Source organism: Monodelphis domestica, chromosome 7 (assembly GCF_027887165.1).
Source record: "Monodelphis domestica isolate mMonDom1 chromosome 7, mMonDom1.pri, whole genome shotgun sequence".
Classification (NCBI taxonomy): domain Eukaryota; kingdom Metazoa; phylum Chordata; class Mammalia; order Didelphimorphia; family Didelphidae; genus Monodelphis; species Monodelphis domestica.
Window position 1 is genome coordinate 106,107,323 of NC_077233.1, and position 23,342 is coordinate 106,130,664.

A 23,342-nucleotide genomic window follows, 5' to 3' on the forward strand; every position below is an offset into this window, starting at 1 on the left:
GGTGCTGAGAAGAAGGTGTATTCCTTTTTATCCCTATTTATTTTTCTCCATATGTCTATTAATTCTAATTTTTCTAAGATTTCATTCACTTCTTTTACCTCTTTCTTATTTATTTTTTGATTTGATTTATCTAAATTTGATAATGGTTGGTTTAAGTCTCCCACTAGTATGGTTTTATTGTCTATTTCTTCCTTCAATTCTCCTAGTTTCTCCATTAGAAATTTGGGTGCTATATTATTTGGTGCATACATGTTGATTAATGATATTTCCTCATTGTCTAGAGTCCCTTTTAACAAAATATAATTACCTTCCCTATCCCTTTTGATCAGGTCTATTTTTGCATTGGCTTTATCAGATATCATGATTACCACTCCTGCCTTCTTTCTATCAGTTGAGGCCCAGAAGGTCTTACTCTGTCCTTTAATTCTGACCTTGTGGATGTCTACCCAGCTCATGTGTGTTTCTTGAAGACAACATATGGTAGGGTTTTGGATTCTAATCCATTCAGCTATTCGTCTACGTTTTATGGGTGAGTTCATCCCATTCACGTTCAAAGTTATGATTGTCATTTGTGGACTCCCTGGCATTTTGATTGCCTTCCCTAATTCTAACCTTTTCTTCTTCGGCTCTACCTTTTAGTCCAGTGATTTACTTTGAATCAGTCCCCCTTGTCCCCTCCCTTGATGTTTCCCTTTTTAGTCCCTCCCTTTTTGTTCCCTCCCCCTCCCCCCTCTCTTTCCCTCCCTTTTTGTTCTCCCTCTCCCCCTCCCCCCCTTGGTTTTCCCTTCTCCTTACCCTTGTTGGGTAAGATAGAATTCAAGATCCCAATGGATCTGGATGTTTTTCCCTCTCAGAGTTGATTTCCCTGAGATTGAGGTTTAAGTAACCCCCCCCCCCTCTTCCTCTCCTTCTTATAGGAGTTTTCTTCCCCTCCCCTTCCCCTGTGAATCTTTGTGTGAGAACCATTATTCTATTTGGTCTTTCTTTACCCCCTATTTATACATTACATTTTCCCCACATATTAGTATACATAGGTTGATATAAATGTAGTTCTTATAGAAGAGAGTTTGAGTAAAAGAAGATAACATTTTTCCCCTTTCCTTAATATTTACCTTTTCAGGTATTCCTTGCTCTTTGATTTTCGGTATCAAACTTTCCACAGAGCTCTGGTCTTTTCTTTGCAAAAAGTTGGAAGTCTTCTATTTTGTTGAATGCCCATACTTTCCCTTGGAAGTATATAGTCAGTTTTGCTGGGTAGCTGATTCTTGGTTGGAGACCCAGCTCTCTTGCCTTTCTGAAGATCATGTTCCATGCCTTACGATCATTCAGCGTAGAACTTGCAAGGTCTTGTGTGACCCTGATTGGCATTCCTTTATATCTAAATTGTCTTTTTCTGGCTTCCTGTAGGATTTTTTCTTTTGTTTGATAGCTTTGGAATTTGGCAATTACATTCCTGGGAGTTGTCTTTTGGGGGTTTAGTGTAGAAGGTGTTCTGTGAGCTCTGTCAGTGGATGTATTGCCCCCTTGTTCTAGAATCTCTGGGCAATTTTCTTTGATTATATCTTGTATCACCATGTCCAGTTTGGTGTTTATTTCTGGCTTTTCTGGGAGTCCAATTATTCTTAAATTTTCTCTTCTCCCCCTGTTTTCCAGATCTATCACCTTGTCGGTGAGATATTTTATGTTCTCTTCTAATTTCTTGGTGTTTTGGCTTTGCTTTATTAGTTCTTGCTTTAAAGCCTGGTTTTCTTTTACAGTTTGGTCAAACTGGTTTTGTAGATGCGTGAATTTCTTTTGCATCATTTCCCACTTTTCCTCCCAGAGGGCTTCCATCTTTTTGGTCATTTCTGATTCAAATTCTTCATGTGTTTGTGGAGAGTTTCTATTTCCTTTGGAAGATTTTGGAGAATTTTCTTGTATATCTTCTTCTATCTGCTCTGTATTTTGTATTTTGGCTCCATAGAATGTGTCCAGAGTTGCCCCTTTCTTCTTATTTTTCTTGGTATTTTGGGGCTTCTGTGCTTCTGTAGAGTTTGTCATCTCTGAACGTGGAGGATTGGCTTTTCTTGTCTTTGTCTGGTGATCAGAGGCTTTAGTCCTGGGCAGATGTTGGTTCTATGAGCTTTCCCTGGGTTAAACTGAATATGCCTCACTGGAACTGGAATGGAAGGGTCGGACCACGAGGCCACACTCTCCCCCTGGCTCGATTTCCGGAAGTTGCCTTCAGAATCCCTGGCCGTGAGTCTGTTTCCTCGGCCTGCGGGGGGATGGGCTGCCGCTTCCCCAAGCTCCGAGAGCACAGACTTTCACTGAGACTTGGATAGCAGGATCCAGCCCGTGAGGCTGTCTTGCCTGCCCTGAGGGTTGCTGTTGTTTTGACCAGCTCTCTGCAGCGGAGGCCCCAGGCAGTAACTTTCACCCGGACCGACCAGCTCTTTGCAGCGGAGGCCCCAGGCAGTAACTTTCACCCGGACCGACCGGCTCTCTGCAGCGGAAGCCCCAGGCAGTAACTTTCACCCGGACTGGGACTTGGGTAGAAGACCCTGAGGGTTGTTGTTCCTCAGACCCTGCTCTCTGAGCCCGGCGCGGCTGCCGCTTCCGGGAGCCTTGGACTCTGCGCTCCTACCCCTGAGGTCCGAGGGATCTCGGGTTCTGGCTTTTAAGGGGAGCCGTACCTTTTGAACCGGGTCCAGGTCCAGGAGGAGGGTTCCCAGGGTCTGTGCTGTTGATCGTTTTGAATTTCGGCGCCTTAGGAGCTTCTAGTTTGAGATCGGTCGGGAAGGGTTTTCCGGAGATCTGAACTTCAGCTTTCTCTAAGCCGCCATCTTAACCGGAAGTCCCTGGAAGAACTTTCAAATGAATATCTATAAAGACAGAGTAGAGCATACTCCAGGACTGGAGGAAGGTTAGTCCAATGGGGCAGCTATGTTGCACAGTGGATAGAATGCTGATCCTGAAGTCAGGGAAGACTCATGTTTATAAATTCTAATCCAGCCTCAAATATTTGCCAGTGTTGTGACCCTGGCGAAGCAGCTAACTGTGTTTGCCTCAGTTCCTCATTTATAAAATGAGCTGGAGAAGGAAATGGCAAAACACTGAAGTATCTTTGCCAAGAAATGCCCAAATGGGGTCATGAATAGTTGTGTATGACTGAACAACTGCATCGAGATAATACAATGGAAAGAATACTACCTCTAAATTTAGAAGATATTGCCCAAAGGACCATAAAATTAGGAACTTTGACCCAGCAATAGTAATACTAGATCTATATCCCAAAGGAGTTTAAAGATAGGGAAAAAGAACTTAATTGTGATATATATATATATATGATGACAAAGAACTGAAAACTGAAGGAATGCCCATTATTGGGGACTGGCTGAACAAGTTGTGTTATATGAATGTAATGGGTGTGAAGATTGGATTTAGCTATCTCCTGAGTGTAACAATGAAGATACTTAGCTCTTTCTTCATTGTGAAGATAAAATTATAATCTCCTGATTGAAAAAATGAAGGTACTTAGTTCTTCCTTTACAGTGAAGCTAGAATTTTAAGTTACAATCTATTTTTAGATTTTAACTACAAAATGTTAAGTAACTACAAAAGGTGAATTAACCACAAAAAGGTGTTAAGTAACTACAAAAGGTGAACTTACCAAAAGAGGTATTAAATAACCCCAAAAGACATAATCTTACCAGAGAAGGTGAGAACTAAAGAATGGGCAGTCCTAGAGAAAAGCGTCTGCTGTGATTGGTAGATGTGAGAAAAAGTTCTTTAAAAAGAGGACCAAAAACCAGAACGAGATCATCATTTATTTGAGCACTGACTGGGAGGAGCGACTAGAAGACATACCCTTGAGGAGCGACCAAAAGGCAGACACCCAGGCTTCTTTTTTAGACTGTCACCATTGGTGAGTGAAAAGCTGATTTGGTGACCCACCTTTCTGGTGGCATAAAGCCTCCAGGAAAGGCCCATATTCTTGAGACTCTTCCCCTGGCTGGGGCTTAGAAATTCCAACTGATATCAGAAGAAGCCAGAGTTTTTCTCTCTCATTCCTTAATATTTTCCTTCTATTATAAATATTGTAAATAAACTACCATAAATTCCATTTACTTTAGTAATTCATTTTGGGATTTAGAAATTAAATCCCTTGCAACCACCTAATAATATATTTCAGTCTCAAACACACATACACATACACACACACACACACACACACACACACACACAAATATGGAATACTATTGTGCTGTAAGAAATGATGAACAATATGATCAGAAAAAATACCTGAAGAGACTTGGACATTGTCCATAGTAACAGAAATAAAGTAGGATTGTAAACCTTAAAATTTCTTAGACTTATAAATGTTGGAAATTTCACCATTCGGAAATTTCATACTTGAAAAATTTCCTACTGATAGTCTATTGGAATGTGAACCCCATTGGCATGGGAGGGTCCTCCTCCTCCCTTCTTAAGATTACTTTAGGACAGAAACCTTTTGCTGAACAATGGAAAGGGCTTTGACCTATGCTTAAGCATAGAACAGGAATTTCTTTGAGTCATGATTGATTTTAGAATTGATACAATAGAGATACTTGGAATGACAGAACTAGGTCTTGGAACTTACAATCTCCACCCTACTCAGTCTTAACAGGATTTAGGAAGGGCTTCAGCATAGATCAAAATTTAATTATTTGAGAATATGACCTTCAACAGACATGTGCAAAGGGGACAGACCTCTGGGTGGTCCTGGGTTAAGCTAGAGCCACCATTGACACAGGGAAGACATGGACAGTGACTGGTAGATGTGAGAACTGAGGGGAGGGAACTGAGATGGTTTCCTTAAAGATGGAGGGGTCTGAGGACTGAGGGGTGGTTGGAGAGGTTTTGCTCTGAAAGGTTGTGCTCTGAGAAGCGTGCTCTGAAGGAAGCTGGAGGTGGAGGCCCCAGAAACTCTTTCTCCATTTTGGTCACGTGAGTAATAGGGACTGATCTCCTTTCTTTGCCTCAGCTATCTAAGGGCTTGGGCCTTTTGGCCCAGCCTAAACAGAGGGGGTATTTAAGCCCTATTCCCTTCTCTCCCCTTTCTCTCTCCCTCTCTCTCTCTCTCTCTCTCTCTCTCTCTCTCTCTCTCTCTCTCTCTCTCTCTCTCTCTCTCTCTCATACCTTTCTTCCTCCTGTTTGTAATTAAAAACTCCATAAAAGGTTGACTGCTGACTTGAGTTTAATTTAGGAATTACATAGCTGAATTCCTTGGAGACCTTAAATTAATATATATCAGTCTTTTAAAGTGATTTCCTTGTCACAGGATGATCATATTGTGTAGATAGAGTCCACTCCCCAGGCTTACCACTGCCTGTTTGTCTTACCCTGCACCCCATTTTTGCATGTATATATTACCAGAAGTAGGAGCAGGGAGGATAAAAGGTGGGAGGTGGATCACTCTCTCTCACTCTCTCTCTCTCTCTCTCTCTCTCTCTCTCTCTCTCTCTCTCTCTCTCTCTCTCTCTCTCTCTCTCTCTCTCTCTGTCTTTCCCAGAGGGCTTTGTGGGGTAAGCGGCTTGGCGGGCTTTGGATTTAGGCTTATGGTACTTTTTCTAGATAGGTGAAATTTTCAGTACCCTTCCTACATTTCCCTTTTTTCATATATTTCCATTTTATTAAAAAACTTAATTGTTAAGAGCTACTAACAGAATCCTGGCTTGAAAGTTAATTTTATAATGGCACCACAATATTTTATTAATACTACATTTAATAATTTTACTTTCATTTATTCCAATATGAATGACAATTGTTATCAGCAATGCAAAGATGGAGAACAATTCCAAGGGACTCATGATGAGAAAAAGCTAGAAGGAACTGTCAGAGTCTGAATGCAAATTGAAGTATAACCATTCTTCACTATTTTCTTCTTCAAGTTTTCTCTATAGGGTTTAAGTGATATGGGTCTTCTTTTACAATATGACAAAAATGTAAAAAATGTATATTTACACATTTTACAATCTATGTCATATTACTTGCCATCTTGGGGAGGGAGTAGGGAATGAGAGAACATGGATTGCAAAATGTCACTAAATTATTATTAAAAATTGAATCAGTATGTAATCTGGGAAAAAAAAAAGTTGGAAGTTTGAGTTTCAAAGTTCATACCAAATGCTAACCAGCACTCTGATTATGGACAAGTCACTTACCACTTGAGGTCCCTTCCAGTTATCAGTCTGCAATCCTGAGGTTTACTTCTTCCTCTTAGAATTGTTCCTAATACCATTCCCTTCTCCTCCATGCCTTCACAGAGCTGTTCTGCCTAAGTCCATCATCTCTAGTTTTAAGTCCTCACTGGCCATGGAAGACTCCTGAACAGAATAATTCTCACTGTTGTCCTCAATCAGTGCCACATGAAGACTACAGTATGCAGAGACTACTCAAATTCATTTGTGCTCAATGTCTCCCTCGTAGACAGTAGGAAGAGGCTTGACAATGATTAAATATGCCATGGAATTTTTCTACTGCCTTCTTCCTTTTCTCCCTTCTAAAAAAGGAGGGATTCTATGTTTTATGACACTAGGCCATAGAATATGGCCTATATATATATATACGTATATATATAAACAATTTATATTATTCTCTATCAAATGATCAAATACAAATGCTGGCAGACAACATTTCAATAATGACATAATACCCTAACCATTAAATAGCCAATGTTACTTATGGCAGTTTCCTTATGGCCTTGAGAGAGTATTGCTCTGCCTGTTCAATCTCATTGTCCCAAGTAAGATCACAACTGATATAACTAGATTTTGTCATTGACTCTCCTTCTTTTGCTCTAAATCTCATCACACACTCAGTATCATAGTAATTATAACTAAGTAGATTAGCAAATCTAAACATATCATTTCACAGATGAAGAAACTGAGGGAGATTTAGAGGAGTAGTCACTTGCCTATAGTCCCCCAAGTAATGAGTAGAATTAGTTAATCAACTTGGACTTTTCCATTCCAAATCCAGTGGGTGTTTTTTTTGTTTGTTTTGTTTTCTGTTGCGCTTATCAATCATTGAGTGATTTCCACTCTAGAAGACCTCATTCTCAGGAAAATCCCTTTGTCCCATCAGCCCTAGCTCTTAAAAGGTAGGTACATAGGGTCATAGATTAAAAGCAAGAAGGGAACTCAGTGGCAATATATAGTTCAACCTCTCATTCTTTTTAGGAAAGGAAACTGATGCCCAGAGAAGTTAAACAGTTTGCCCAAATTTAGGCAGACCTTAAGTGCCTGACATAGGATTTCAACCTAGGGCAGAGTATTAAATTGTTTTAAATACAGACAAGCTTTTTTTGTTTGTTTGTATGTTTGTTTGTCTGTAAACAGAGACCATTCCTAGGTAAAAAGATTTTGGAGTCCTTTGTATCAAGGAATGAATTTGTGAAGAATTCTAGATTGAGAGTAAGGACTCTTGTTCCTCAGAAGCACCACTAACTCATGATGTTATTTTGATCAAATCACTTCAGTGTCTAGGAACTTCATTTACTCATCTTTAAATTAGGGGTTACACTTAGTTAGTTCTTTAAGTTCCTTCAACCACAAACATCCTATAAAATTTGAGATAAATGCAATTTAATAGTACCTTTCCAAAATGGAAAAAGTTGTTGCTTCTTTGTTATTGGAATGACAGTGGAAAATCCAGACCAAAAACCTCTTAGTACTTTGAAATTCTGGTGTGAACTGCTTGTATAGAACTGGTAGAATTCAAACCAGAGAGCCCTAAATTAACATTTCCTTCAATAGAGTTCATAAAATAAATATACAATTAAAAATGGGGGCTAGTGGTTAAGAAAGAGTGAGGAATAAATGAAATGTAGACATCCCCAGAATGTCAAGAAAATTTATTCTCATCACATTGGGTGAAACCACTCTATATATCATGGACATAAATTACACAAAATAGTCAAATATCGATGGATGGTGATCTGTATTGTTGAACCACTGGAATATTGCTGTGCCATGATACATTTAAATTTTGAAGAATTATTAAGTGAGAACAATTGAATCCTTACTCAGGATATTCAGTATGGAAACCTTATTTTAAATGACTGTATGATAAGTCCTTATCTTTTAAGAAAAAGAAAACTTCAATTTTTTTTTATGTTTAAGCCTTATTGCAAAAGCCATTGGTATGAGAATCTTTATTGATATGAGTTGGATGCCCAGTCCTGCTTGAGGGACTGGGCAGCTTTGGGGAGAATGGGAGAACTCTCCAGCCTTTTTTAATCTTTAGGACTCTACCAATCTTCAATCTATTTTGGATGTTTCTGACTGCCAGTCTTGAGAAGGAAGCTTCTCAAGACATTCATCCCCAGCAATAAAAAATGAATGCCATACCAGTGAGCTTTGGAACAGGGGATTATACACGTGTTTGTGGTCAAGTGTCTGATTTTAAAAATCTATTTATAATTTACAAACTCTTTGAGACCTTGTAGTTTTCAAATTGTTCACAGCATCTGGATTTAGACTCTGAAATTTAAATTGATTTGACTACCAACTACTTGCCAAAACATCTGTATGTTCTCTAAAGTTGAGTCCTTATCTGTTCAGTGGAGGCCATGGTGAAGATCAAATAGCTCTTGAGTTTCTGATCAGCTCTGTCTAAAGTACTTCACAATCATCTGGAACAAGTTGAATAGAAGCTACCACTGCAGCAGCTACTGGGGACAGGGACAAAGACTAGCCCTGTGATTTCATTGGCATAGGGGAATCCCAGCTTAGGAAACTATTGAAACAGAGTCAGAAATTTTCTGCAACTTAGATGCCCAGTGAGTACTTAGAAAAATTCTCAGGTTTTCTTGGCAAAAAATACTGTATTAGTTTGCCATTTCCTTCTCCAGCATATTTTATACATGAGGAAACTGAGGCAAATAGAGCTAAGTGACTTGTCCAGGGTCCCACAGGTAGTGTTTGAGACAGAATTTGAATTCAGATCTTTCTGTCTCTAAACCTGGTATTCTATTCACTCTATCCACCTAACTAGCATTACAATACTAATATGCTACCCTTTTTATAATACTTTTTCTGCTGCTACTGCTGCTGCTACTATTGCTACTTTCTTGATACTACTACTACTCCTTAAAATTCTATCATTACTTCTATGAATACTTCTACTATGACTACTACAGCTGATACGACTAGAAATAACATAATAATATACATATTATTTACATATTAAGGTATTAATTTTTTTTCTTATAATTGAGTTGACTAGCATGGTGCAATGTGTAGAGAGTGGCCTCAGAATCCCAAGCTCCTTGCTTTAAGTCTAAGTCTTGTTCTGATATTTACTGATGGTGTAACTCTGGGCAAGTTATTTAAATCATTGTTAAGAACTCTAAAGCTTGGAGTTACTAAGCAGTTGCCAATCTGTATTGTAGATGGGATTCTTCAGTGGGAAATCTCTCTTCACTGAAGAAAACACAAAATTTGATTCTTTTTTTAAATGAAATAAAGTCCTACAGTGTATATTTCCATAAAAAAGCAGAAAATGGTGCTATTATTAAGATAAATTATAAAATGGACACTTCAGATGTAAGGTTTATAGAGAAGGCTATTAAAATAGACTTCAAGGTAACAAACACAAATATATTAACATTAGACTATTTGTTTCAAGAAGTAAAGCTAGGAATATTTTTATTTTTATTTACAAACATACCTTTTAAAACATTCATATTTCTTAGCACTTTGACAAGTCTTACTTCATTGGGTATTTAACTCTTCCTCATACTATTCTTTTAGATCCATTCCATTATTTTCTATTCTTTGATGGTCCCTTGTTTTTGTATATGTCATTTTAAAAACCTGGTCTCAGTCAGAGAGCTTCCTGTGCATCCACATTGATCTTTATATCTCTGTTTTTATTTTCTTCTTCATTCACATTATTTTTGACTATTTTCTGAGAATTTTATTTCTTTGTTGAGCCATCTTCTGTTTATGTATTTCTGGTCATAAAATCCTACCTCATCTAATCTCTGCACTTCACAAAAAAATCTGCTTCTTAAAGTTTGACTCAAGGCTTCTTTATTTTTTTTTATCTACTCTACACTCTGTTGTGAATTCCTTTTCTTAAATTTCCCATTATTTTTATTGTATTCATTATTTTCCCCTGCCTATTAGAATCTTGTCATCAATAATTATTTATTAAATATTTGTTGTTTTAATGACACCCCATAATTGAAAAGACATACAAGGCATAGAAGTCAAGATTCCTCCTCCATGAAGGGCTAAAAGCAAGCCTTATTTTTTCTACCATAAGGGTTCTGGGCTTTTTGAGGCACCTTTGGTGATGTTTATAGAATCCCCTCTAAGAATATGCATTTTATATGCATAAAATAAAATACATAGGATCATAACAGAAACTAATTTTGTTGAAATATTCTTGTGTGTGTGTGTGTATGTGTGTGTGTGTGTGTTTAAAAACATTCATGGCCCTCTCTAAGGGAATTCTGTCTGGCAAAATGATACTTCCAATATAAGTCTGGATAAATCAAGTCTATCAGAATTACCTAATTGTGACTGGACCAGTTTTGTTAGAAACATCAGGAAAAAAATCTAACATATCCCCATACTGCTAAGAAGTATGTAGTAAACTCTCTCAGTTACATAGTTTCTATTTCTCCCCTTCCTCTTTTTAAAAGTCAAATGCCTTCCATCATGCTTTTGTTTTCAGGTTTATACATTTTCATGCAGGTATATATCTTCTGGATATACAGTGTTTCTTCTATGCTTTTATATCATATTTGATTTTAGTTGTTTTATTCTTCCCCCTAAAGGTATTGATCTTAGGATGAGATGATTAATGGCTATTCTGTCCCCTTTGAGCTAATGGTACAATTTTCTTTGCACCACTTGGCTGAATTTTTCTTTTAGTTTTAAATTTTACTCTAAGACATGGATATGTGTGACTAGTGCCTGCTAAAAACACTTTCTCAACTTTAGAGGCCTTATTCACTTTGTGGCTGTTAGATATTGTGACAGTGAACTTAGAAAAAAAAAATTAAAGGCGAAAGCTTATTGCCGACATGAGCTATGGGCCACATCCTTCAGCCATTGCTGTTTCAAGTAGTTTATTGTAGTGATGCTTGAACCTTCAAGACCAATGGCAAATGAGTTCCATTGGGATGTCACAACTCTGAAATATTACTGGAAGTGTGGGGTGAGTTTCCAAGGCTCCAAATAAACATTGTCTTGGTATCACTACCCTTCATCTGTGGATTCCATCAGGGATAGAAGATTGCCTCTCCAACATGTCAAAACTTCCCCACTTTAAGTGTATTAATTTAAATTTTACCAGTAGATTCTTTCATTAAAAAGTTTCAGCAGCTACTTCCCCTTGTCATGTTTCTGTTCTGTGAGGAGAAAGATAGCAAGCATGAGGGATGCAATGAAATTTCAAATAGTCATGTACCCTTAAGGACTATGAATAAAATATTTTCAGACTCAAGAAAATATATAATTTCTACATGCACATATTTGGACATTTGACTATGAATATAGGATGGGGCTGAGGGACAGAAGGGTGAATGGGTATTGTATTAAGGTATCTTCATTTTCAAAACTTTATTTCATTAATAAATTATTTAGACAGCTGACTCATTTCTCCAATTCATTTTACAGATATAGAAAGAATCAATAACTGAATAACCCAAGTCCATTTTTTTGTAGACTATATTTTTCATCTGCTATGCCAGCACCATTAGAGCAGGGACAAGATTATAGGCATCTCTAGATGACTGCCTAAGGCCCAAAATGCAGTATTAAACAGTGAATGATACCTTTACCATAATTTAATCCTAACTCTACTGTATCACATTCAAGGCTCACTATAATTTGAAATCACATTCATTTTCAAGGCTGATCTCATATCATTACCTCACCTCATCACAGCATCACAAAAAAAGACTTTTCTCTCTCATGCTACCACTTTTTTTTTCTTGGAATGCCTAACCATTCTTTAAATGTTGACTCTGATGCCACATCCTCCCGGAAGCTCTCCCTGATCCCCATGACTGTAGTATACAATGGCATGTAAAATTAAAATTAAAAAATGAGGCTGCTAGTGACTTTAATAACTTTATTACATCAAAGCTGTAATAGTAAAGAAAGGGAAAGGTAGGAAAGAGGCAGAAAGTTGCTTAGCTTAGTACATTATTGGCCACCATAATGAATTGAAGATCCACAGAAACAAGGGTTCCTTCAGGTTCCAAGCTCCAGCCAGAAGATGACCACTTCCTGCAGGGTCTGACCTTATAAGCAGTTTTCTCCACCCACCAGCTTTCCTAAGTCATATTTCAGGAACCAACCATAGTGTCTTAATTTTTCTGGCACCTCCCAGGGAGGCAGTGCTTGTGGGATCAATTTCTCTCTGGTTGGTTTCAACATCCTTTCTCTGAGGGTTTGTCTATACCTGTATATTTCAGTGGTAAATAACCTTCAGGCCACTGAGAGGTGACATAAAACAAAGCCACATCAATAGAAAGAAAAATTCTCATCCAACAGGCACAAGTTAAAAATAAATGGACTTGAGTTTCGGGCAGAGCTATGTTGGAGGAGGAGAGAAGCACTTAGCCAAGCACTGACCAAATTCTTCCCCAAGCATCTCTAAAAGAATGACTTAAATTGAATGCTAGAGCTATAGAACCATAAAATAGTTTGGGCATGTAAACCTCAAAATTTCTTAGACTTATAAATGTTGGAAATTTCACCATTGGGAAATTTCATACTTGAAAAATTCCCTATTGATAGTGGGTCTTGGCTATTGGAATGTGAATCCCATTGGCATGAGAGTTTCCTCCTCTTCCCTTCTTAAGATTACTTTAGGACAGAAACCTTTTTGCTGAACAATGGAAAGGACTTTGACCTATGCTTAAGCATAGAACAGGAATTTCTTTGAGTCATGATTGATTTTAAAATTGATACAATGGAGATACTTGGAATCAATCTCCACCCTATTCAGTCCTAACAGGATTGAGTAAGGGCTGCAGCCTAGATCAAAATTTAATTATTCCAATCTCTACCCTACTCAGGTTAACAGGATTTAGAAAGGGCTGTAGCAAAGGAGCAAAGATTTAATTATTTGAAAATATGACCTTCAACAGACATGTGCAAAGCCAGAGACCTCTGGGCGGTCCTGGGTTAAGCTAGAGCCTCCATTGGCACAGGGAAATTGATGGACAGGTGATTGGTAGATGTGAGGACTGAGGGGAGGGAACTTGGATGGTTTCCTTAAGGATAGGGGGGCTGAAGACTGGAGGTGGTTTTTTTTTTTAGAGGTTGGTCGGTGTGGTTGGTGTGTGCTCTGAGAAGCTTGCTCTGAAGGAAGCTGAAAGTGGGGGCCTCTGAGACTGTTTCTCCATTTTGGTCACGTGAGTAATAGGGACTGATCTCTTTTCTTTGCCCCAGCTATCTAAGGGCTTGGGCCTTTTGGCCCAGCCTAAACAGAAGGGGTATTTAAGCCCTATTCCCTTCTCTCCCTTTTTTCTCTCTCTCTATCTCTAATTATTTCCTCCTATTGTAATTAAACTCCATAAAAGATTGACTGCTGACTTAAGTTTTCAATTAGGAATTACATAGCTGAATTCCTTGGAGACCTTAAATTAATATATATTAGTCTTTTAAAGTGATTTCCTTGTCACAGGCAAAACAATTTTCCTACCAAGACAATTTAGAAGTTTGACAGGAAAGGTCTGTCTTATCAATGTTGTGGTCAGGCAGGCATAGAGCTCAGGGTAAACTGCATAGAGTAGGCCCCACTTCAGAAAGCTAGCAGCAATTATTGGAGGTGACTGCATTGTGGCATTAGCAGATTGAGGAGCTTTAAATTCATAGACCAGATTGAGGAGCTTTAAACTCATAGACCATGGAGAGGAGAAGGGGTCAAATAAGTGTAAGGGCCCCTTTGATGACATAGCCTTCAGGACCCTGATGCGTTACCCATAAGCAGTTTAGGGTCACAGTCCCAGGGCCAAAAGGAGGGAAAGCTCTTTCTGCCTCAAGAATCTGAGGGGTTCCAGTCAGGGTACTAAGGAGAAGAAGAGGGCTTGTGGTCATTCACAGAGAATTAAGGAAACTGATCTCAACAAGTCAGAAAGGAGCACTAACAATTTTGCTGACAGAGACCTGAGCCAGGAGGAATTAAACCAGGTGGGTACATGGGAACAAGGTCCCAAACCAGGAAAAGACCAGAGCACAGGCTAGAAGGGCAATGACAACACATCTCATCACATCATAACACCTTCGAATAACTGAAAACTTACAGGTACCTAGAATTAGTTCTGAAAATAGCAGCAATAAAGGCCTGAAGCTTAGGGAACAGATCCCACTTTAAGATAAAGTTGTAAGTCAAGAAATGGGTTGAAAAAGTGAGCAAAGATCAAAAGAGAACCTGACCATAAAAGGTTACTATGGTGAAAGGAAAAAAAAAAATCAAGAAACAAATGAAGAAGAAGAAAATTATATCAAAGCATCTACATGAAATCCTCAAAGAAAAATATGAATCAGTTACAGGCCCAAGAAGAATTATTGGAAGAGCTCCCCCAAAATTTCAAAATCAAATTATGAGAGGTAGAGAAAAAGATAGGAAAATAAATGAGAATAACGCAAGAAAATTATTAAAAAATGAGTCAACAACTTGAAATAGGAGACACAAAAATACTGAAGAAAATAGTATCTTAAACATAGAATTGAGCAAATGGTAAAATAGGAACAAAAATCCACTAAAGAGAAGAATGTCTTAAATGGAAGACTTGACCAAATGGAAAAAAAAAAGATTTATAAAAATTTACTGAAGAAAATAACCCTTTCAGAAATTGAATTGGCCAAATGGAAAAAAAAAAGAAATGCAAAACTGTAGAAAAATTATACCTTAAAAATTTGAACTGGTGAGTAGAAAGTCACAATTCCATAAGACACCAAGACACAGACAAAACTAAAAGAATGAAAAAATAGAGGAATATATGTAGAAAATATGAAATATGTCACTAGAAAGGAAACACAACTGGAAAATAAACTAAGAAAATATGATTTTAGAATTATTCAGCTACCTAAAATCAATGATTAAAAAAATAGAGCCAAGACATTATCTTTAAAGAAATCATCAAGGAAAACTGCCCTGATATCCTAAAATAAATGTGTAAAATAAAAATTGAAAGAATCTACCAATCACAATCACTCCTTAAAATAAATATCAAAATGAAAAGTTCCAGAAGTATCATAGCCAAATTCCAGAGCTTCCAGGTAAAGGAGAAACTATTACAAGTCAAGAAGAAAATATTACAATCAATCAGTAAGAATATATTCAAAAATCATGCAGCCCCAGTCAGAATCACATAAGATGTAGCAGCTTCCATATTAAAGAATAAAAGGGTTCAGAATATGATATTCTGGAAGACAAAAAGAGAACAAGAATCATTTACCTAGCAAAACAGAATATTAGTCTTTAGGGGTGGAAATATATCCTTAAGCTGAAATCCAGAGTTAAATAGAAAAAGCTAACTTTAAAATATACGACTCCAGAGAAGCAAAAAGAGGTAAAATATAAAGGAAAATCATAAGGGAGCCAATAAAGTTAAACTATTCACATTCATGTATGGGAAGATGGCAATTATAACTCCTAAGAAATTTATCTTTAATAGGCCTTTAGGAGTATGCATAGAGAGAAGACACAGGTGTAAGATGAATATATTGTTATGATTTAAAAAAATAAAATAAAAGATTGAGAAAGAGGATTGCAGTGGAAGAAGAGGAAAGTAGAAAGAATGGAGAAAACTATCTCACATAAAAGCCAAAAAAAGAAGTGAAAGAAAAGATAGGGGAAGGATATTGTGGTTAGCATTTGAATATTACTCTCATTGAATCAAAGACAGAATAATATATACACTCAGATGGATGTAGAAATATCTAATGCTAAAGTGAAGTAGTAGGAAGAAAGGAGGATAAATGAAGAGGAGGCTACTGACAAAAGGAAAGATAGATTAAAATAAGTAGTGGTCAGAAGGAAACAGACTTTTGAGGAAGGAAAGGATGAAAAGAAAAAAAGAAGAAATGAGGAAATAGGATAAAGAGAATTATAGAGTTAATAATCATGAATGTAAATGTGAATAGTTTAAATTCATCCATGTAACAAGAGTGGCGTATGTTAATAATAGGAATCCAATAATATGCTATAAGAAATTAAAAATTAAATTAAGGAGTGGAACAAAAATCTATTATACGTCAGTTGAAGTTAAAAAATCAGGAAAATCAATCATGATCTCAGATAAACCAAAGTAAAGATAGAATGCATTAAAAGAGATAAGCAGGAAAATGTTGATAAAAAGCACCTTAGATATTGAAGTAATATCAATAATAAACATATGTACACCAAAAGGTATAGTCTCAGAATACTTAAAGAAAAGTTAAATGAATTACAGGAGAAAATAAACAGTAAAACCTTCCTATTGAGGGACCTCAACTTATCCCTTTTAGAACTAGATAAATCTAAACATAAAATATACAAGAAAACAGTTAAGAAGACATAAAGAAATTTTTAAAAGTCAGACATGATACATTTCTACATTTGGCAATACACTAAGTATTGCCAAAGCAATACTTAAGGGAATATTGTATTTAAATACTTGCATCAATAAAATAGAAAAAGCAAATCAATGAATTAGTTTGGTAACTAAAAAATTATAGAAAAAAATCAAACTAAAAATTCCTAATTAAACATCACACTGAAAAACTTGAAAATCAAAGGAGAGAGTTAAAAAATTGTAAGTAAAGAAACCATTGAACTAATAAATCAAACTACGAGCTCAGTTAATTAAAAAAAACACAATGGAATAGTTAAACCATTTGATTTTTAATAAAAGAATGAAACCAATTTAGGATGCTAAATTATATACCGATAAATGTGAAAATCCAAGTGAAATAGATTACTATTTACAGCGTTTGTGTCAGTTTTGCTGCTGTAGTTTGTCTGGTTTCCTCTAGCCCCAGGGTCACAGACTGGGTTCTCTGCCTGCAAAATGCCGGGAGCCGCCGAGAAAGGGACTGAGCTATCAGAGAGGATCGAGAGTTTCGTGGAGGCGCTGAAACGGGGTGGGGGCCAGTGTAGCTCAGAGGATATGGCCCAGGAAACGGTGGGGCTGCTCCACCAGATCGTGGCCCATGGGCGCTGGAGCAATGCCGGGGAACTGATGGAGCTCATCCGGAAGGAGGGCCGGCAAATGACGGCCTCTCAGCCCTTGGAGACCACCGTGGGCAACATGGTGCGGAGGGTCCTCAAGATCATCAGTGAGGAGTATGGCAGACTCCATGGACCGAATGATGAGAGTGATCAGTAGGAGTCCTTACACAAGCTCTTGACAGATGGAGGCCTAAATGAAGATTTCAGTCTTCACTATGCCCAACTCCAAGCCATCAAGGTTATTAATGAGTTGTTGATAGAGCTGGAACAACTGAGAACATAGCAATGCAGGCTCTGGAGCACATTCACTCCAATGAGGTGATAATGACTATTGGATACTCCCGAACTGTGGAAGGCTTCCTCAAAGTGGCTGCCCAAAAGTGGAAATTTCATGTTATTGTGGCAGAGTGTGCTCCTTTCTGCCAGGGCCATAAGATGGCAGTCAATCTGGCCAAGGAGAATATTGAAACAACTGTCATGACTGATGCTGCCATTTTTGCTGTTATGTCAAGAGTCGACAAAGTGATCATTGGCACAAAGACCATCCTAGCCAATGGTGCCCTGAGAGCAGTGGCAGAAACTCACACCCTGGCCCTAGTAGCTAAGCACCATTCCACTCCACTCATTGTTTGTGCACCCATGTTTAAGCTTTCACCACAGTTTCCCAATGAAGAAGATTCATTCCACAAGTTTGTAGCCCCTGAAGAAGTCTAAGAAATCTTGCCATTCACAGGAGACATTTTGGAGAAGGTCAGTGTTCATTGCCCCGTGTTTGACTATATTCCACCAGAGCTTATCACCCTCTTTATTTCCAACATTGGAGAGAATACACCTTCCTACATTTACCGCCTCATGAGTAAGCTCTACCATCCTGATGACCACATACTCTAGTGACGGAGCTCAGGTAGACACTATTTTACACTGAATGGAGATATGCCTAAAAACTAAGGAGGGACATCCTATTCCTTACTGGGGAGTCAAGTTCCCTCAAAAGAAGACTTGAACTCTACATACACACAACTCCCTCTCAACCATGCACATCCAAGGGCAGATTGCCCAATATCTGTTCTTTGGAACTTAATGGAAAACAGTGCTTGACCTATTGAATTTTGGAGCCTCTTGCTGACCTGGCTGCATGTCTCTGGGATCTGATTCAGTGATGTGTTATGGGTCACATGGAATTCCTTGTTGGGGTAGACACCTTTGCTTAAAAATGTCTACAGCACCCCCTCATGATATGCCAGTAAAAGCTATTTTATGGGAAAAAAAAAAGAAAAGAAAAAAGATTACTATTTACAAAAAATATAAATCACAAAAGAGGAAATCATACTTAAATAATCCAATCTTAGAAAAATAAATGAACATCAATGAGTTCCTGAAGAAAAAAATTCCCAAGGCCAAGTGAATTCTTACAAATATTTAAAGAACCATTAATTCCAGTATTATATAAGTTATTTCAAAAAATAGGCACAGTAGTCCCATCAGATTCCTTTTAGTAGCACAAAGATGGTGTTGATACCTAAACCTGGGAGCGCAAATATAGAGAAAGAAAACTATAAGCTAACTTTTCTAATGAATATTGATTGATGGGAAATTTTAAATAAAACCTTAGCCCAGATATAACAGTAACATACCATAAAGATCATACACTATGACTAAGAGGGATTTATGGTAGGAATACAGGACTGTTACAATATTATGAAAACTATCAGTATAATTGGCCTTAGTAACAAAATCAACAGGAATCATTTGATTACTTCAGTAAATGCAGAAAATATCTTGTGACAAAATAAAGAACTCATTTGTATTTTTTTTAAAAACTAGAAAGCTAAATATATAAAGTAAATGAGAGTTTACTTAAAATGATAAGTAATATCTATCCAAAACCATCGATAATCATTATCTTCAAGAGAAATAAGCTAGAAACCTTCCCAATAAGATCAGTGGTGAGGCAAGGCTGTCTATTAACACCACTTTTATTCAAAATTACTCTAGAAATTCTAGCTGCTGTTATAACTGCTCCTTCATTTTCAAAGAGGAGCAATGGAAGATTTGGATGAATAATACATAGGAGAAGAGCACATCTTTAAAGATCTGCAGAGATGGAAGTAATAATATTCATACTGTTGGAAGTATGTAATACTAGTAAAAGAATGCATTGCAATAGGAATCGTGGCATGAGCATCAAACTTTTTGAAAGAAGATGTTATGTAACATTCACATTAAGAACAAGCAAACTTCATTAACTGAAATGTCATTAGCAAGAATAATGGGAGCAATAATTTCCTGAATTAAGTGTTTTACATTTTTACTCAATAGAAAAGATTTACTTGATAATAACTAGCAATAATGGGATTTGCTTAATGCTTTTCATTTTCAAAACATTCTAGAGGCATTAACTAAAACCCTTCATTGTAATTGTGAATGAAATGAACACATTACTATTATTGAATAATGAACTTCCCCTCAAAAGTATTTTCATTAGTTCTGAAATTTAATCAATGGTTGTTTATTTTGTAATTATTAATTTTATTCCTTTTAATTTCACTCTAATTTAATAGTGCATGGAATTTAGTAGAACAAATTTAGTATTCTTGAAAAGAAGCACAAAAGCAAACTTTTTAATAAATAAAATGTATTTTAAATACACTAAATAAACTATCCTTATAAAATATTCTTTGATGAATCATTTTATGAAGTAAAGAATTTTGTAATATGGATACTCATACTCTTAAAAAACTGGACTTATACTTATCAATCCTTTATTACTATTTTACTCAGCTTCTCAAGCTGACATCATGATATCAGGAAAACAAACAAGGTCAGTTTCTTAAGTCAAGAAACCCATTGACAAGAATCAGCTCTTGTAGTAAACTATTAATCACATACTTTTGAAATGATAATAAAGTGATATTTCTTCACTAGTCTTTTGATTTTAATGACTTTTTGATCTATCCTATTCACAATCCAAACGTTGCTTATTCATCTTCCGATTTTACAGTGCCCTCTAAGGAACCTGCTTAGTCCATGCATTTTTCTGTAACTCAGCAAACTATTTAAATAAAATTCCTTCACGTAATCAACACATATTAATTAAGGAGCTACTATATGTTAAGTGTTATTAGAACCAATGAATTACAGTATACATATTTACCCATATGACATAAATGTAAATATCTACATTTATCATGTCTTTGGATATAATTATACATATAGAGGAGAATCTATCTATCTATCTATCTATCTCTATCTCTATCTCTATCTCTATCTCTATCTCTATCTCTATCTCTATATCTATATATATTGATTCTGCTCTAAAAGATTTTATAAGCTATTTGGGGGAGGTAAGACCTACTCATGAAAACAACATCCTCCTCTCTACCTTTTTTCTCCCTTCTGTCCTCTTTTCTATATCCCCCCTTTCCATTCTACCCTTTTTCCTACAATATTCCCATCTCCACCATGCACTCCTTTTGGTCTTTCCACACCATCATCTGTTCCTCTCTACTAAGTTCCTCTTTCCACCATGATGTTTTCTCCAGCATGTCTCTCTTCACCATTCTTTGTTTAACAAAATCACCCAATTTTTATGCACTTCTCACTACAGATGCTCTGCTCCCTATAATGTCATGCCATCTAATCTAACAATGTTAGTGTACCCTTTTGTCCCTTTCTTTCCATTCCTTTATGCCTTCCTATTCATTATATCCTCTTCCTATGTCTCCCTTTCTGTTATCCTCCTCTTCCAATATTTCCTAGGTGACTAAGTCAGGTGACTGAAATTGTTAGCAGAAAAAATGTGTGTGAAGAGGTTATTACCTAAACCATTGAAGGAATTATTCTACATCTTGATAATACACTCAAAGTAGCTAAGTAATGTGGCAGTGGAGTTCAGTATTATTCAGGATGAGTAGAAGTTTGAGTCAGTAAGAACATTAATTAATTAGCATTATTAATATAAATCAACAAACATTAAGTGCCTACTATCCATCAACCACTGTGCAGAGTGCTAGGGATATAAAGACAAAAATCAAACAAGAGTTATCATAGAGCTTACATCATATCAGGGAATATAACATATACATATAGAAATATATCCAAAATAAATATAAAGCAGTTATTTGGAACTGGTCCCTGGAAAGGTGAGGGTGTAGGAGATACTCAAAATTAATATTGAAAGAAATCAAGGAATTGTTGAGGCTCAAATAAGAAGGGTAGATACTCCAGTTATGGGGAAAAGAATGAATAAAAACAGAAAAGGGTTATATGTAAAGAATATCAAGAAGACCATTAAAAAAACAATGCACATGAAGCTAGAAAGATAGGTTGTGATAGATATATGAAGGATCATAAAAGCAAAAAAGAATTTGTATTTTATCTTAGAAGCCTTAAGGAAACCCTGGAATTTACTGAATGGAGCAATGATATGGTCAAATCTAAGCCTTAGGAAGATCACTTTAACAGCTTTTTGGTGGAATAGGGAGAAAAATGAGACAATGAGAATAAATTAGGAAGCTACTGCAATAATATAAATAAGATATGTTTTGGGTTGGTGACTATATGAGTAACAAGAAAGGGAAAGCAATGAAAGACATTTTGGGGGTAGACCTGGAAGGTTCAGGCAACCTGATTAATTTATGAGAGGGCTGAGGGAGAGAGAGGAGTCAAGGATGCTTTCAAGGTTGTGAGTCTGGAAGACTAGAAGGATGGTGGTATTCTTCACTGAAATATAAATATTCAGAAGAGGGGTGGCTGGAGAGGAAAAGTAATGCATTAATTATAAGTTGGACATGTTGAGTCTTTGAAGCATTCAGTTTGAAGTGCATGATAGGTAGTTTGTTATATGAGACTACAAAAGATAAATTAGGGGTGGATATAAATATCTGGAGACCACCTGCATAAACATAATAATTAAACCTATGGAAGCTGATAAAGTCATTAAGAAAGATAGGCTAAAGAGAAGGGGAGTTCCAATAGAGAATCCTAGAGAGGCATGACATTAATAAGCTACCAAAAGAGACTGTGGATTAACTATTGGAAATAGAATAAAGAAAAATAATGTCATGAAAACTCATAGACCAGGATCTGAGTGTATGTGGTTAGCAATGTCAAATGACTCAAAGAGCTCAAGAATTATGAAAATACCATCAAATTTGTCAGTGAAAGACATTTAACAAAACCTTTTAACAATTGCAAATAAAAATGGCATTATATGCAACTCACAACAATGGGCCACTGCCTCTGCAAAGGATGGGATGGAAAGTAGGAAAGGTATATCGTCTATCTTTTTGGTGAGGCAAAATTTACATAGTTTTATAATATTTTTTCACTTTTTTTCTATAGTTGTTTTGCATTTAATTTCATTGTTGTAATATTTGTGTATACTTTTTTGTTTGAATTGGGTTGAGGGGGGATCTGCTTACTTTGCATCAGTTAATATGTTCATATTTCTTCATATTCATTGTCATTTCTTATAGCACAGTAATATTTAATTAACTTTATATATCATGTTATTTAGCACTCACCAAATCAATAGGCATCTATTTTATTTCCAGCTCTTTTCTACCACCAAAAGTGCTTTTATAAATATTCTGAGGTATGTGGAACCTTTTTTGCTTTGTTTTTGTCTAAGATTGCCTTGGGGTATATGTTAGGCAGAGGAATCTTTAAATCAAAGGGTTGTTATTTTCATAATCATTTTTGTAACTTTCATTTAAAATTGCTTCCCAAAATGTTTTTTTTAATCAATGAACAGTTCCACCAACCATGTATTACTCTTACTATTAATTTCTGGATCTGATTCTCACTAACAAAAAAGAACCTACTTTGGTTGGTTATCACTTTAAGCTTGCAGCTCACTAGAAGTCTCAGATCTTTTTTTCACATACACTTCAATTTAACCATGATTTCCCTATCTTATATTAATAAGACTGAATTTTAAAACGCAAATGTAAGAATTAAATTTCATCTTACTGAATTTATCCCATTGCTCTAGCTCATCAAGACCTTTTGAGGATCTTGATACCTTCTTTGATATTTTTTTCTACTTGATTTCTATTTCTATTTTCTATTTGATATCTCTCTAGGTTTTTGCTAATGTATACATTTGATAAGCAAATTCAATAAGATTGAGT

The 23,342-nt window shown here is 36.4% G+C and overlaps 1 pseudogene; it reads left to right on the plus strand.

Moving 5' to 3' along the window:
• Positions 1 to 6,787: 6,787 nt before the first annotated feature.
• On the plus strand, positions 6,788 to 18,700 carry LOC130455498 (translation initiation factor eIF-2B subunit beta-like; annotated as a pseudogene).
• Positions 18,701 to 23,342: the final 4,642 nt, after the last annotated feature.